We start from the raw sequence: 17,444 nt of genomic DNA on the forward strand, positions 1-17,444 counted from the left end.
TTTCTCCCTTTTATTTACCAGCTTATGATGGTTAGTTTAGGGCACATTTGAATTAGCATCCTTATGCTTCGCATGTTTGCATCCATTCATCTGTCTTGCATGCACCGAGCTCGGCACATCATACTAACTGCATTGTATGTCAATTTCAAGTTGAATACATGTTATCTGTTGCATCTCATATGCCATTTTAGAATAGCCGAGCCTATCTTAGTTGCATTTTTGCATGTGTTGCATTAGACATTTCAGCATAGTTAGGATTCATGCATGATTTCTAATTAACTTCTTTCTTGGCTTGGAGTACTCGGTAAGTATTTATGCTTTACCATCCTTACATGCGTGTGAGTGACTGCCATGATAGCATGCTTACCATGAGTCTATTTGCTTATGTGATATAACTGCCTGAATGCTTGTGGGTGAAGGTTGGGTTATTTGAATTGGAACAATTCACCGATTGAGAGTTTTAAGCCCACTTGAGAGTGGCAAAATCATGTTTTCTTAAGCCCACCCAAGGGTGGCAAAATCCACATCTTAGCCTACTTGCGAGTAGCACCTTCAAACCGTTTTTCAAAACGAACATGAGATGTTTTGTTCCAATTCAGGCAACCCATACTTGTATGTTGTGTGCATCACATAGTAATTCTAGGCTAATAATCGGAATAAGAGCACATAATATTTTCAAAACTCGATATCATGTTTAGTAGTGGTCGATCTTTGATCGACGAGCGGGGGTGCTCACGAAGTGACCTTCTCCAATCGTACCCAAGTTCCTGAGCCGAGGCAACTTTGGTGATGACGGACACGTGGCCTTAGGCAACGAGTTAGGGTTTCCTAAATTCCCCCAAAATAAAAATATTTAGGTGGCGACTCTGTATCTGGCAAAGCAGTCCATGTTTGGCACTTCTTTCAAAAAAATCTGTTTTCAAAAACGAGTTGCCGGATTTAGACTCTTTGATGATTCATCGGTCTTGTATTGCACTCTGCGATATTAGATACAGGACCGTGACATTGAGTCCTGAACTGTAGTGAGCCCAAATGAACAAAACGGGATTCCCTCCCGGGACGTTCGGGGACATCTACAGCAGGTCACTCTTTGTTTTTATCAAAACTATAGGAGTGTGATTTTGTGTGATTGGTGATATGGATTCAATTCGCGAAGGTAACTTGACCTATAGACCTCCGTTACTTGATGGTACAAACTATTCTTATTGGAAAGCTTATATGAGAGCGTTTTTAAAATCTATCGATGAGAAAGTTTGGCACTGTGTGATCTATGGGTCGAGTGAACCTATTGTCACCATTGATGGTGTTGATATTCCTAAACCCCTTGATAAATGGAACGCATTCGACTATCAAAATTCGAGTTGGAATAGTAAAGCTCTCAATTCTCTTTTTTGCTCCGTCACTCCTGAAGAGTTTCGTCGTGTTTGCACGCATGAGATAACAAAAGAGGCTTGGGACATTCTTGAAACAATTCACGAGGGTATTACTTCTATTAAAAGGTCAAAACTTCAACGTCTCACCTCTGCCTTTGAAACTCTTTTTATGCGTGATGATGAGACGTTTGATGATTTTTATGCTAAACTTAGTGACATCGTGAATTCCTATTTCATACTAGATGAAAAAATCCCTGAAGCTAAGGTTGTTGGAAAAATTATAAGGTCTTTGCCCGAGAGGTTCTCATCAAAAGTGACAACTATTGAGGAGGCTCAGAATGTTGATACTTTCAAGCTTGATCAGATGGTTGGAAATTTGCAAACTTGTGAAGCCCACTAGATTTCTAAGAAAAAACAAAAAGATAGTGTGGCATTCACGAGTGCTCATGAGACTGCAAAAAGTCCTGAGACTGAGTTTGATCTAGAGTCCAAGATGACGGCTATGTTTACTAAACAGTTCAAAAAAAATTTAAAGAAAAAGAAGCCTAATTTCAGGGACCCTATTTCAAAAGATAAGAGTAATGAAAAACTCAAAACTTTTCCACCAAAACTTGCTCTAAAAACTACAAAGAAGATTGTGAAGGGGCAAGGGGTCAAGTGTTATGAATGTTAAGGGTTTGGACATATTGCTTTTGAATGTCCATCGAAAAAGAATCGAAAAAAAGTTTATACAGTGACTTGGGATGATGAAAGCGGGTCAGAGCAAGAACCCGAAGAAACTGAATCCGGTGAAGACGGAGATAGTACTTTCATGGCATTCTGGTCTACTGCCACTCAACCTCCTCCGAAGCCAGTGGAATTTGCTTGTGGTCAGAATCTGCACCGTGCTCCTACATTTGATGGGAGTAATTACTTGTACTGGAAGATCATAATGATGGTGTTTCTAAGAGCTTTCGACCCTGAAGGTTGGCAAGCCATTGAAAAGGATGTTAAAAGCACTGACAATCCGACCAATCAAAGAGCTTTGTCTACTATTCGTGAAACAATTTTTGATGAAGAATAGCAACGAGTTGCTCACTACACAAAGGCCAAAGACACATGGGACATTCTAAGTCAATTTCATGAAAGATGAGAGTCATCTTTACCACCATCTATCAACTTTCCTGCCTTAGTTGGTCGACTGGATGAGGTCCAGGAGCAAAAAGAAGATGACGAAACATCATAACAGAATGATGAGATTGATGGTGATGATCTACAACAAGCTTACGAAAAGCTTTACGATGAATCTCTGAATTTGTCCAAGATCAATAACAAACTCACTCTCAAGCTCAAAGCATGTGAAAGTGAAAATGTCAAGCTAAAAGGAGAAATTGCAACAACAAAGTAGAATGTCATCAAGATCTCTAATGACAGGCAAGACCTATGTGAGAAACTTCTATCTTGTGAGACCGAAAGGAATGAACTTCTGAAAATATATGTCACATTTGAAGAGAAGATTGAAAGCCTTGAAATGTCACAAGATACATTGGAAGAGATGGTTTTGTCAAAAAGATGAAGAACTCAAAGATGCTATAGCCACAATTGCCATGTGGAACAAAGGTTCAAAGTCATTAGAAGACATCCTCAGTTCTCAACAAATGGGTTGTGACAAAAGTGGGCTAGGCTATGGTAATGCGACAGCTCATAAGGGACAAGCATCTACATCTCATGACCTAAAGACTCAAGCAAAGTAAAAGCTGAAGGTGCACCAAGGTGATCCCTCTCTTCATCTACCTAACGGGGGTAAGATCAACAAAATGGAGGTAAAACCTGTTTTTGTTTGTCATCATTGTGGTAAGTATGGCCACATTCTCCCTTATTGCTTTGAATTGTTTGGTAAGGTGTCTCAAAAGGGTAGAAATTCTAATACTTTTTAGGTTAGGAGACAACCTTACATGTCTAGGCAGAACACCAAGATTCATGAGGGTGTTCACAACCCTAAGACATTTACCAAGACCACCAGTCCTGATTTTGTTAAGACCAAAAAGATTTGGGTGATAAAAGATGACTTGACTTGTTTAGTTGTCCACACTGCTCTAAAACCACGTGACTCACACATGTGGTACCTTGATAGTGGGTGCTCACGTCACATGTCAGGTGACAAATCCTACTTCACCTCCCTTGAAAAATATGAAGGTGGAATTGTTGCCTTTGGAGATGGTGGCACTTCTAGAGTCATTGGTAAGGGCTCTATAAGTGTGGCTGGTCTTCCCAAGCTCAAAAATTCATTACTTGTTGATGGCCTTAAAGCAAATCTTTTGAGCATCAGTCAAATGTGTGATTCTTACCATGAAGTATTATTTTCAAAAATATAAATGTGAAATTTTAGATAAAAAGGGAAATATTGTCATGCATGGGGTTCGCACATTTGATAACTGCAACAGGATTATTACCACTAATGATCTTACTTGCCACTAAACCATCATAAGTAACATTGATCTATGGCATCAAAGATTAGGTTACATGAATTTCAAAGACCTAACTAAGATAGCCAACAAAGAACTTGTGAGAGGAGTACCTAAACTGGGTAAGAATCTGAACCATGTGTGTGGACCATGTCAACTTGGGAAGCAAACTCATGCCCCTCACAAAAAGGTGAACAACTTAACAACCAAATGTCCTCTTGAATTGGTTCATATGGATCTTATGGGACCTACTCACACTGAAAGCATTGGAGGTAAAAGATATATTTCTTTAACCGTTGATGATTTTACTCGTTTTCATGGGTAAATTTTTTAAGAGAAAAATCTGATACGTTTGATGCTTTCCAGGCCTTAGTCCTTAAAATCCAAAATGAATAGGGTGTTTCTATTGGGTGTATCATAAGAATCCGAATTGATCATGGTCGTGAGTTTGAAAACAATTCGTTTTCGGATTTTTGTGATATGTATGGAATTAAGCATGAATTTTTAGCTTCTATTACTCCACAACAAAATGGAGTTGTTGAGAGGAAGAACATAGTTGTTCAAGAAATTGCTAGGGTCATGCTCCTTAGTAAAAAAGTTCCTCCAAAGTTTTGGACTGAAGCCTTAAATACTGCTGTTTTTGTCATAAATCGTGTGTATTTAAGGGCTGGCACTTTACAAACTCCATATGAATTGTGGAAGGGATTGAAACCGAATGTAAAATACTTCAAAACTTTTGGAAGTAAGTGTTATATTTTCAAAGATAGAGAGCCTTTGGGAAAATTTGACTCCCAAAGTGATGAATGTATTTTTCTAGGGTATTCAACCACTAGTAAAGCTTTTCGTGTCTATAACTTGAGAACTTTATCTTCAATGGAATCGATCAATGTGGTTGTAGATGACACGGGTTCTCCTACTTCAGCAATAAATGAGGAAAAAAATAGTGAGTCTCCAATCCTGGATACTGAACCACAAAGTCAAAGAGAAACTAAGGTCCAAGCACCAGAAGTTGAGACAGCACTAACTTCTCAGGTATGTCAGAGTCTAAAGAGTGCACATAGAGACACCACTTCTAATGCTTCTGTCATCACCAGTCCAGAGTTCAAACCATCAGCAATGGTGAAACTGAATCATCCAGCTCAACAGCTAATTGGAAATGTCTCAGATTGAATGAAAACCCGTAGACAAATTCGGGAGAAGGTATCTTATATGTGCTATGTTTCATTAATTGAACCTAAGAATATAAAAGAGGCCTTACTAGATGATAGTTGGGTCAATGCTATGCATGAAGAATTAGGTCAATTTGAACATAACAATGTTTGGACTCTTGTTCCCAAACCTAGAGACATGAATGTGATAGGTACCAAGTGGATATTTAAGAATAAATCTGATGAGAATGGTATTGTGGTTAGAAATAAAGCGAGGTTGGTTGCTCAAGGCTATACACTAGTAGAGGGTGTTGACTATGATGAGACGTTTGCCCCAGTTGCACGTCTTGAATCTATTCGTATTTTACCTGGTGTTGCATGCTTTCTTGGTTTCAAATTGTTTCAAATGGATATGAAAAGTGCCTTTATGAATGGGTACTTGAAAGAAGAGGCTTATGTTGAGCAACCGAAAGGGTTTGAGGACCCGAAATGTCCAAACCATGTCTACAAGTTAGACAAGGCTTTGTATGGGTTGAAACAAGCCCCTCGGGCTTGGTATGATAGACTTACTACCTTTCTTCTTGATAATGATTTTCAAAGGGGTAGTGTGGACAAGACTTTATTTGTGAAACATACTAAGTCTCATATACTTGTTGCACAAATTTATGTTGATGATATTGTATTTGGATCCACTGCTGATTGTTAAATACTTTTCAGATTGCTTGACACATGAGTTTGAGATGAGCATGATGGGAGAGTTATCTTATTTCTTAGGTCTTCAAATTAAACAGTCTCCTTCAAATATGTTTGTTTCTCAGACTAAGTATGCCAAAAACCTTGTGTCAAAGTTCGGTCTTAAGTCAGCCAAACATGCACGCACTCCCATGAGCACCAGTCTTCACCTTTCCAAAGATTTCTCTGATATTGATGTTGATCTTACCCTTTATAGGAGTATGATAGGGAGTCTCTTGTACCTCACTGCCAGTTGTCCTGACATTGCATTTAGTGTAGGTGTTTGTGCCCGTTACCAAGCCTGTCCTAAAGAGTCTCATTTGATTGCTGTCAAATGCGTCATTAAGTATGTAAATGGGACATTGGGTTATGGGATTTGGTTCTCGACCGACACTATAGCTGCAATCACTGGCTTTTCTGATGCCGACTGGGCAGGGTGTGCTGATGATCGTAAGAGCATTTCTGGGGGGTGTTTTTACCTTGGGAATAACTTGGTTGCCTGGCATAGCAAAAAGCAAAATGCCATTTCTTTTTCGTCCGTTGAGGCTTAGTACATTGCTGCAGGGAGTTGTTGTGCCCAAATGCTGTGGATGAAGCATGATTATGGAATTGACCAAAACACTCTCACTCTTTTTTGTGATAACACAAGTGCCATTAACATTTCTAAAAATCCTGTCCAACACTCTCGCACCAAACACATTGACATTCGTCATCATTTTATTCGAGAGTTAGTGGAAGAAGGCCTTGTTGTTCTTGAACATGTACCCACCGAGCATCAAAAAGCTAATATTTTTACAAAACCCCTTGATCTTCTTAGGTTTGAGTTCCTTAGAAAGACCTTGAGTGTAGTGCTCAGTTACTAAAGTGTTATCTGTTACTTTAAGGGGTGTGAGTGATTGCTTTTATGTGTACTTGGGTGCTATAATCTCATTCTTATTGATTCATGTCATCCATGCATTTAGACTCATATGAACACCTCTCATGCTGCTTGCGAGATTTCATTTTTCTTTGTTCATAGCTCATTCTGAATGCCCATGCTCATTGACTTCATGATCTCATTCTGTACACATTTTTTAGATAAACTGTTGTAGGGGTTTCCGCACAAGTGATCAAAGTTCTCTATGGACCATTAACAGTGTATCTTTTACATTATTAGAGGAATTGACCTATACTGGTATATCATGGGTGATGTTGAGTCTCTTAACCATCTACCATCGTTTTTCATTTTCACGGTTCCTCCCTCAGTTCATTGTAGTCTGGGCATTAGGAAAAGGCTACCTTAGAGGCATCAACTAGGCCATCCTTTCTAATTTCATACTTCTCTAGTTTGGTCTCCATACTCTTGAGCATGCAAGCCACCAGTGAGTGCCCACAGAAAAAAAATCACATAATATTAAAAAAAAAAGGACTCTTTGATTGAGGGGAAGCCTCCGCGCTTACTCAACAAATACCCCTTGACTCCTTGTGGTTTGATTTTTCTCTGTGATGTTTCGCTACTCTTGTCGGAGGTCCAGTCATCCGATCATTACGAGGATTAACTCTAGCTTTGTGGCCTCTCAAGGGTTGCACACACACACATTCTTTTTGTGAGCTCTCATGTTTGCTTTTGAGTTGTGCATTCTCATGTAGTTTATGATCATTGATTAAATTTTATCTGATTTGCTCATGATTTGTGGTTCATAATTTCAAAATTTGCAAGTTTGCAGGCTTCATGATTTGTGGATTATCTCATCTTAGTGTCACAGTCTTGCGGTTATGCTCACTTTTGTTTTGTTACAGGTCACACTTCTCTGTATGAGTTGGTTTTATTTGCTCAGAAAAGATGTTTTGGGTATTGGAGTTCTTTTGTCCCTGCTCGAGCGGGCACTCTCACGCTCGAGCGTGGATTTCATCCTTCCAGCATTTTTTGCAGAGTTGTTCTGTTCTGTGAGGTTGTTTTTGGCGCTCGAGCATCCAATTCCTTGCTTAAGCATAGCCACACGTGTTTTAGCGCATGCTTGAGCGCTAAAACCCACGCTCGAGCGGACTGGTTTGTTATAAATATCCTTCTCTTGTCTTTTCAGTTCAATTTTTTCCCCCAAATTCGATCTCTCTCTCACTTAGGGCTTCTTGGCAACTCTGTATTTGTCCTCCCTTGGGCTGTTGATATGTGTGCTTCCTTCAGTACCCTGATTCTCGTACTTCTTGGTTGTCTCAGGTATGTATCTCTCAGATTTTGTTTCTTTCCCTCTCTTGTTATTTGTTTATTGGTTGTCTCTTGTTTCTCTCATGTTCATCATCCATACTTGTTCGTAGTATTTGAGTCTTGTGTGTCTTGTCTATTTTTGTTTATGATCTGATTGGTTTGGGTATTTTTGGTTGCAATGTGATTATTGTTATGGAATATTGGGTTTAGCATTTTTGATTTGAGTAATGGACTATCGAGTTTTGTCTTTGGTCTGATCACTGCATTCTGTTCTAGTATTTTTTTTCTATCTATCTAGTTATTTGGTTGTGGTCACTATGTTCTCATTGCTATTCTAATCTGCATTCTGTTATATTGTGATCGCATTGAGGGTTGGTCATATTGTTTCATATTGCTCTTGGCTGTTTAATGTTGATAGATTTGACTATGCTACTAATGGTTTGTTTCTGTGGTTTTTTTTTTTTTTTGGTTTTAATTCTTGTCTTGGGTTGGGGGGATTTTTGTTTGTTCTTTTTGGGTTATTTTGGGTTTAGTTATGTCCACTTCTAAGCGTAAGAAGTCCACAGCCTCTTGCTCCTCCTTTAATATAGACCGGTTTCCCTCGGCTAATAAAGCTAAATTGTTTAGTGAGTCCTATCCTTCATTGACTGTTCATCTTGAACGCAATGTTCTACCGAACACTTTTGAGTCCATCCACATTCGTCCTCTTTTTGATCCTTTTGGTGGTGATTTGGTTCTCTCCTTCTCAGGTTGTCAAAATCTTAATTGGGTGAGGGAATTTTACTGTAATATGGAGGGACTTGACGATGTTGGTCCCTCGTTCAAAACATGGGTCAGGTATAAGCCTATAACTATTACTCCTGATCTCATTCGTGAGCTTTTAGGGATTAGTAAAGTCTTTCCTATTTTCTATCCTTTCCCTGTGAGACCTACCTGTAATTTCAAAGAGGTGGCCATTGCTTTATGTGGTACATCTCATTCGTGGCCCCTGAGCTCTTTGATCAAACAAAATGAGCTCCTTCCCCAATTTCTTTTACTCAATCTTATTGTGTGTGCCAACATCATTGTGACCACCCATAGCTCCGCGATAAACCAAGAACAAGGTTTTGTCCTTTATTGCATTGCTCACCACCGCTCTATTGACCTTGCCGCCTTAATCATTCAAAAAATGGTTGCTGCTTTTGAGCATAATAACCTTGGTCTTCTTTATGGTTGCCTCATTAACCGGCTTCTCGCTAGGTTTGAGGTTCTCCCTTTTGATGAGGATGACTTTGCTTCTCCTTCCCAACCTTTCACCAAAAAGACTGTCTCGCAAAGTCAATCTCATGTCAGGGGGATCCCTTCTGGTGTGGGTAGTTCAGGTACAGGTGCAGGGGATGTTGCTATGGCCGAGGAGGCAGAGTATGATGCGGTTGTTGCAGGAGAGGCTGCTGGTGAGGAGGAGCAGTTACCTCCAGTTCGTACTATCTGAGACCAGCTCCGTCAGTTCAAGCAGTCCATGGTCTCCCATTTTGATCGTCTAGAGGGCCGGATAGATATCTTCGAGGCCAAGCTTACTGATCTTGAGACTACTGCCGATGCTCGACTCACAGCATTGGAGGCCTCATCCAGGCGCATTGAGGAGTCCGTTGCACAGTCCTCTTCTCATCTGTCTCAGATCTTGTCTCCTCTACAAATGTAGTCCCCTCCACAACCACCAACTCAGTGATCTCTATTTTTATTGGCTAGTATTCTTTTTGCACAGTGATATCTCTTGATTTTTGTTGCATAGTTTTCTCTCTTGTTTTTTTTTTTTCTCCTGGACAAAAAGGGGAGTAGATGTTGGATGTTAGAGTTAGCGATACTTGATGATACTTGATGCATGGATGTTGGATGTTAGAGTTAGAAATAGTTGATGATACTTGATGCATGCATGGTTAGGTTATTATTTTTGGATATTGGGTTACGTTTGTTTATATATATATATATATATATATTTGGCTATTTATCTAGTTCCACAGTTTTGGTTTGCATGGTTGTTTTCACAGGTGGATTGTTCAAGGATTGTGTGTTTCATGTTCGTAGCATTCAGCTCTTGTGGTTTTTTTTTTGGTAGTGGTTTTGTTTTATTTCTTTTTTAAAGTTACGGTTATTGATTGTGTTAGTTTGCTTGTTTTTGGGTTTGTTTGTTAGGAAAATTGTTTAGAATAGTTTTGTCCGAGATTTGACAAAGGAGGAGATTGTTAGGACCCTAGTTGTTGTCAATTCCATGGACAAACTTGGGTTTAAATTGAGTTATAATTTTCTAGTTTTTGTCTTCCCACTCGAGTGGGAAAAGTGGCACTTGAGCGGAGGTTTCACTCTCGTAGTATTTTGCTCGCCTGCAAAATATATTGAGTGGTGTGTTTTTTCGCTCGAGCGTGGGATCTTCCGCTCGAGCGTGAACCCTGGTTTGGAATACATGATATAGAGTCCCCGCTCGAGCATCTATTCCCACGCTCGAGCAGACCTCGCGATCTCAGCCTTTATAAAACCTCAAGTTGCTTCAAATCTAGGATTTTGTTTTCTAGATCTTCTTTAAGGGTTTTAGGGTTTTCTTTTGGGGATATTTTTCTAGTTTTCCTTGATGTTTGATTGAATATTGAACTCATGTTCTTATAAGCACACATCAAGGAGTTTGGTTGATCTTCTTTGAGAGTATTCTTCTTCAGTGGATTCCGAAGATTTAAGCACAAAGTAATCAAAGGAGTTTGATGTTGTGTGCAGTCGTTGGGTCGACAATGGATGTTGTGGATTCAACATCCATCTAATCAATTCCGAGACGATGGTTGCAGTAAAAGGTATACAAAAGATTTGAGGAAAAATTGCAAGCGTTTGCGTAATTTGTTTAGTATCTTTGTAATCTTTCTTTCTTCAGTAGTGGATTGATTTTTGGCGTTTAGCCCGTGGTTTTTTGATCATAATTGGAGGTACTCCAATTGTGGTTTTTCCATATAAAAATCGTTTGTGTCGATTTATTGTTTTGAAAACAACAATCTAAATAACATTCATACGTGCTTGATGATTTAGATTGGTAAGTTTTGTTGTTTGGGAATTGGTACAATTAGTTCTTGATCTAATCACGAATCACTTAGGTTTTTCATATATAATTTGTATATCATAGTATATATACATGTATGTTTGTATATATGGTAAAAAAAGAAAAAGTATTTTTCTTTAGCCCTTTTAATGGTGATATCCTGGTTGGTCCCTAATTATACCTCATGTCACCTAATAAAGGAAAAAAAATAAAATTAATCCTAATTCGTATTATGATAATCAAGGGCGACGGCCCAGTATTGCCGATAGTCCCATGAACAAAAATAAATATTAATGTACACCCATTAGAGCATCTCCAATGAAGTATGCCAAAACAATATTGTGAAAATTATAATTTGACATAATGGTCTGCTAAATGAGTTGCAAAAGGAAAAATATAGCAAGTGTGGAAGAATATAGTGCTCCAACAGTATGGTCTTGGAGCTGTTAAAAATCACAATTGTTATATCTTGTGTCAAATTTGATGCAAATTTTAGCTATAACTAAAGTTGGTAGCACAACAAATAAAGAGAAAGACAACAAATTGTGGACGACTACCCGGATGACCACCGAATGTTTCTTAAAGTTGCCAATTTGGACGACCACCAGGATGACCACCGAATGTTTGTTAAAATTGCTAATTTGGACAATCACTCGAACAACCACCTGGACGACCACCTGAAAGTTAGTTAAGTTAAAAAATAGCAATTTAACAATTGAAGCAACATTGTTATCATATTGCTATTTTACACTATTTGTTGCTAAATTATAACTTTAGCTATTTATTTTACCTGCTCACCATTGGAGTTGCTGTTACGAAATGCCAAATTATAGCAATGGCGCCACATTGGTGCAATGCCATTTTGGCACAATCCCAACCAACTTTTTCTCCAATGTTTTAGATGGTGTTTGGATATAGTTTTTTGGATTTTTTTTTAAAATTATTTTTTGTCTTTTACGATCTTTTTAAAACTTTTTCTAAAAAAAAATTATATCTTTACATTCTACACGACTAGACAAATAAAAAAAATTTTAAAATTAAAAAAAAAATTATTCTAATTCACCCACTATTCACATGCCACTACAATATTGAAAAAAATAAAATAAATAATACTACCTACCTTAAAAATTGAAAAATAAAACCCACCAACACCTACCCACCAATCTTGCAGAGATACTACAATTCTAACTAACCATCCACCTATTCGGGCATTCTTCAAGATAAATCTACGATTCTCACTCACCATCCACCATCCACATACCATAAATACATATACCATTTTCACACATTATTCGCCCACCAACAACCACCCATTAAAGAAGGTCCAGAGAGAGAGAGCAGAGCCTCCCTCTCTAGGTGATTTCCGGTGGTGCTCTGGCAACATCCTGGCAACCCATTTTACACTTCTAAAGTGTAGATCTACTGTAGCTATTCTGGTTTAGACCCAACCCATTTGGTATTCAGGATTCGAGTTTCGTTGTCTTATATGGTTGTTCATGTCTTATTCATCTTGTACTTCATTAAGTTTGGTTATAGGAGTGTTTTGGTGGCATTTGAAACAGGGTGGTAGCTTGTTTTTCAAAACTGTTGTTACCCATATTTTGGCCTCTTCGCTCGAGCGGTGGTTCTTACGCTCGAGCGGTCTTTGAGAACTTTCAGTACTTTTGCAGGCCTACAGAGATACTGGGAGGGTGGCATTCTTCGCTCAAGCGATCTTTATTGTGCTCGAGCGATGTTGTCTCGAGCAGTGGTCCTCTGTCTGTAAAACTTTTGAGAGTTGGTATTCTTCACTCAAGTGGTTACTTTGTGCACTCGAGCAGTCCCACTTATTGTATCTGGTCACTCTAGCGACACGTCTTGCGCACGAACGGTCTGCGCGTATATCAGTTCATAAAAGTTACTTTTTGAGTCACTTTTTCATCTCTCTCTCTCTCTCTAAACATTCTAAAAACCCTAAATCTAGAGTCTCTCTATCTATAACTCACATTCTCTCTACAAATACACCTAGATCCAATGATTTCTTCACCCTAGTCTCCTTGTCAAAAATGTAGAGCTTGGTGAGGGCTTCCATTTAATCTGAGCGGATCTTCTTTTCGTCTCTGGCAGTTTTTTTCGGCTTGTCTCCTCTTCACTTCAAGAGGTAGGGTCTATTTCCTTAACTTGATGTGAGTTCGGTGCTGTATTTATGGTGTATTTTGATAAATAGATCTTGTGGTGCTTAGATTGATTTTTGGGGTATATTTTGTGGGTTGAGGGTTTGTCCAAATTGGGGGTTGTTGGTAGTGATTTTGCTATTAAAGTGTATTTTTGGTATACAAAACTTACATATGATTTTTTTTTCTAAAAGTGAAAAGCCCCAATTTGTGGAAGACTCCTAAATGATGTTGATTTTGGAAATTTGGGTAGAGTTACGGAAAATGGATTTGGTTGGGAAAAGTATGTTGATGTTTTGGAAACACACCGAGTATTAAATACTCTTTTGGAAATGTTCTAGAAAGGTGACTGTTGGAACTATTGTATTGTATATCCGTATTGTTATCTATTAATTATTGCATTAGAGATAACTGTTTTGGCTATCAGTGGAGGTTAACATTGCCGTGTGTTAGAAATTACATGTAGACTAGACCAATTGAAATCATTCATATCATGGAGCATTTAATGGATTTTTCTTTTGGAATTTGAAACTGTATGTTTGGGAAGGGGTTTTGGAAATTCTCGTATTTTGTCTTAAAACACTTGCATTGTTTTGGAAAATAATATTTTGAATCACACGTATTGTGCTATCGGAAAAAGGTAAATAAAGTGATAAAGCTATGAAGGGGTGTTAAAGTACAATTAAGTTGGCCTATGTGTCCATGGTGAAAGACTTAAACCCGCGCTGTAGGTGTCGAGCCTTCTGGTTAGCACGGGTAAAAATGACCTTGTGACTTGTATAGTTACTCGTATGAATACTAGCCTTGGAGATTTACCCATTTTTATTTATTGTCATTTTGGTGTTTGGAATAGGATGTTTGGGTGTGGTTTTAGCAATGTATTTGCATTTGATTTAGCAATATATTTGCTGGTTGGTATTGAGATCCTTGGACTGACTTTTGGAAAGGTATTTTATATCAAACAGATGTTCTTAACTTGGAAAAGGTTTTGATTAAACATAAGGTTTTGGTAATTGAAAAGATATGATGTTGTTGAGAAGTCAAATGGATTTGAAAATGCATTTGGGCATATTGTGTATATGTAGTGCATCATGATCATTTATACTAGTTGAGCATGTTTAGTTTTTGAAATATTCTCTACTAGTCTTTATGCTCACCCTACGTGGCTAAAAATGTTTTTTAGGTGCACGTGTGGATGTGGACTGAGACATGAAGTTGTGTTCGGAACTGTGTAGGGTGGTTCTGTTATTTGTAGGCCATGGGCCATTCACGTTATTTATTAGTTGTGTGACATTCTTGTAAGGGTTACACCCTTTGTATATGATGTAAGCCTCCGGGCGTTCAATTTAGTTTATAACATATGTGTATGTTTTAATTACAGAGCACCCATTCGACTTAGATGTTATATTTAGGAATGTATGAAATCGGATAAACACATGTATTGTGTGGGTGTATTATATACATCTGCATGAGGATTGTTATCTATTGTTTATCATTAGGTGGTTTATTCACGTGGGCTGGACTCCATAAATTCGGGGCGTGACATCTACACTCTTAGAGCATCTCCAATGGAGCTGTCAAAAGAGGTGCCAAAGCTATAATTTGGCAAGAGTGACAAAAAAAAGGTTCTCCAATGGCCTGCTATTCTTCTTGCTAAAGATAGCAGATGCCATTTATATTCTCAAATTTGGCAGGTTGAATAGTAGGTGCCAAACATGCACATCAACAAATATCAACAGATTTTTTTGCTTCAAATTCAGTTGAAAAAACAGAATTCATTCAAACAAATTTCAGAATTTCAGAATTACACAAATTTCAGAATTTCATAATCACAAATAAATTTCAGAATCACACAAATTTCAGAATTTCAGAATTTCTATAGCGATCCCGGTTTTCCCTCCATTGATTAGTGTAATCCGGACTTGGTTCCATGGATGTTGGTTATTGTATTTATCTTATTTCCGTCCTTCAATACTTTATAATTGAGTTATAGGATGTTATGGGCAGGTTTGTTACATGTTTGGTGTGTTTGGGAGCAAATGGTTGCTGCCCAGAATTTTGGTTCTTCGCTCGAGCGAGGCTTTTGTCGTTCGAGCGATCTCTGTGTTTTAGTTCCTTCGCTCGAACTAGGTTTCCTTCGCTCGAACGAGAGTTGAGTTTTGAGTCTGGTGGCTCGAGCGAGAAGTCTTGCGCTCGAGCGTGCGTCTGCGTCTCTTTTTGACCTGTGAGCTGTGTTTCTTGGCTCGAGCGAGCTTTCCTTCGCTCGAACGAGCGAGGTGTATGTTTTGAGTTTCTTCGCTCGAGCGAGCATTTTGTCGCTCGAGCATGCTTCTGAGTTGCAGACCTGAAGCATCATGTTATTGGCTCGAGCGAGACTTTCTATACTCGAGCGACGGTTCTTTGTGTCTGGTCGCTCGAGCGACCACTCCTTCGCTCGAGCAAGCCTGTGTTATATCAGTAAACAACAGCGGGAAACACTTCACTTTTTCACCACTTTTCTTTGCACAAACCCTAGATCCGAGCTCCCTCTCTCTCTATACACCTTCTCTCTAGGTTTTTATCTATGTTTAGTGAGTTCCTAGCCTAATCTCTTTGAAAGAAAGATAGAGGGTGGTGTGAGCTTTCTTTTAATCTGAACATTTGTGGATTTGGAGCACTTTGGATTTTGGTCATCTTCTCCTTTGGGCTTCTAATTTCGAGGTAGGAATACCCTACTCCATCTTATGAGTTTTGTCTTTAATTTTGGTCATTTTGATTGGTTGGTGATGTTGGGTAATTTTGGGAAAAGTTAGGGTTATTTTGTAATTTATAAAAGATAGGGGTTTTCAAATATTGAGACCCATATATATGTGGAACATTGAGAAAATGGAATTAATGTTGTATTATTGGTGAAATCAAACCTTAGGGCTGATATTGAGGATTTGGGGGAAATGCCCTAATTATTGAAATAAATTAATTAGTATAATTAATTTGGGAAAATATGGAATTGAGTTGAAATCCATGAAATTGGGGAGTTACGAGATTGAATGGTGTAGTTGGATCAATTTGTCACTCACCTATGTAAATATCGAAATTATATCTGTTTGATGCATTTATTATCTGTTTAGAAATAACTGCTTTGGGCTATCGGTGGAGGATAGTCTTGATTGTTGTAGACACTGCATGTTGATTAGGAAAAACTAAAACTAATCACATTGTATATGACGGTTGGAATAATACATCAAAGTTGTGTATTGATTGAACATGTATATGATAACGTTTATATGCATTGTATTGTGTGGGAGGAGATAGGGGATGTACTCCACGGTTTAGGAGGAGATAGGGGATGGACTCCTAAATCGGATGTTATCTGGGAGGAGATAGGGAATGGACTCCAATGATACAACAAATATGTGTATCAGATTGAAGTGTTAATACAGCAAATAAGTGTATTAAATGGAAGTGCCAATACAGCGAATATGTGTATTATGTAGAGTACAAAAGTGTTTAAATTGAGAGTCATAGACTCAATCGAACTGTGAATCAGAAAAAGGTTTTAATGTGAGATGTGGTCTCACTTAACTATCTGGCCAGGTTCTGAGCCACGTCTATGGATGATTTGGATGAGTAAAGAATTTTGAAATAAAACATGGACTTTATGTCATGGAATTAGATTATGTTATGAATTGGTTTTTAATTGTTAACCATCTATCAAATGCTATTATTTTAGTCATTGCTTATATTTGGTTTAGTATATTTCTACTGGGCTGTGGCTCACCCTATATGGGACATCATTTTCAAGTCCAGGTGATATGCCACCTCCAAGATCATAGCTTGGGAGGTTCTGGGAGTAGAAGATCCTTTTTGGTTATTTTTGTTATCTTTGGTTGCATTACATGTAAATTCAAGCCGATGGCTTAATGTAATGAGTTAGTACTCCCTTTTTGTAACCAAGTGTTGGCTTGGAAAGTTGTAAGCCCATAGGGCATTTACTTTTGTTGTCAACATGTAATACTTTTGTACTTAATTACTCTGATGAATGGAAAGATGTTTATTTCTTTTATATCTATGCGTGTCAAGATTGTTGGGTTTTATGAATTATTTTGGGAACGTTACAATTTCAGAATCACACAAATTTCATAATCACACAAACAAATCACACAAATTTCAGTTTCATAATCAATTTCACAAATTTAGATGATAAATACCTAGATCTACCTCTAGGGCTTCTTCTTCAACCGACTGGTTTGAGGAGAGAGAGAGAGAGAGAGAGAGAGAGTATACTGGTTTTGGAGATTGGAGAAAATTGTTCGATGATCGGTGATCAGTTTGAGGACAAAGAGGGAGATGCTCTTGAGCTCAAAGACAGAGA

The sequence above is a fragment of the Camellia sinensis genome, chromosome 11, assembly GCF_055761805.1.
Source record: "Camellia sinensis isolate YWXY chromosome 11, ASM5576180v1, whole genome shotgun sequence".
Classification (NCBI taxonomy): domain Eukaryota; kingdom Viridiplantae; phylum Streptophyta; class Magnoliopsida; order Ericales; family Theaceae; genus Camellia; species Camellia sinensis.